The sequence below is a fragment of the Penaeus monodon genome, chromosome 19 (genome assembly GCF_015228065.2).
Source record: "Penaeus monodon isolate SGIC_2016 chromosome 19, NSTDA_Pmon_1, whole genome shotgun sequence".
NCBI classification, from domain to species: domain Eukaryota; kingdom Metazoa; phylum Arthropoda; class Malacostraca; order Decapoda; family Penaeidae; genus Penaeus; species Penaeus monodon.
Genome location: NC_051404.1, coordinates 23,525,768 through 23,526,063, shown reverse-complemented (window position 1 = coordinate 23,526,063; position 296 = coordinate 23,525,768). Strand labels below are relative to the sequence as shown.

At 32.1% G+C, this 296-nt stretch overlaps 1 protein-coding gene across 1 annotated transcript in view; it reads right to left on the bottom strand.

Annotated features, from left to right (window-relative positions):
• The window catches only part of LOC119585361 (nucleoprotein TPR-like), a 37,633-nt gene that overhangs the window by 30,513 nt on the left and 6,824 nt on the right, over positions 1–296 (bottom strand). The gene's annotated exons all lie outside the window — the stretch shown is intronic.

The following is a 296-nucleotide window of genomic DNA, read 5'->3' as shown; positions in this document are numbered from 1 at the left end:
TCATTGGTACAACTTCTAAATAATAAATGAAGGATATTACTGACTTTTTTCGTACACTTTCATCGTTCATTATGGGAGTAGTTAGCTCAATAATGTGGTGCACCACACAAGAAATATAAATAAAGCCAAACTCAAGAAATAAATCTCTATAATAATAACAACTAGATAAGGGTACCTAACCAATGACAGCCCCATTAAGTCTATGCTCTATAGTCAGACACATAGTTTGTGTCACAGTAGGTGTCTAAGATGAGGTATCTGCATCAAAAATCAACAAAAAAACATAGTAATTTTTT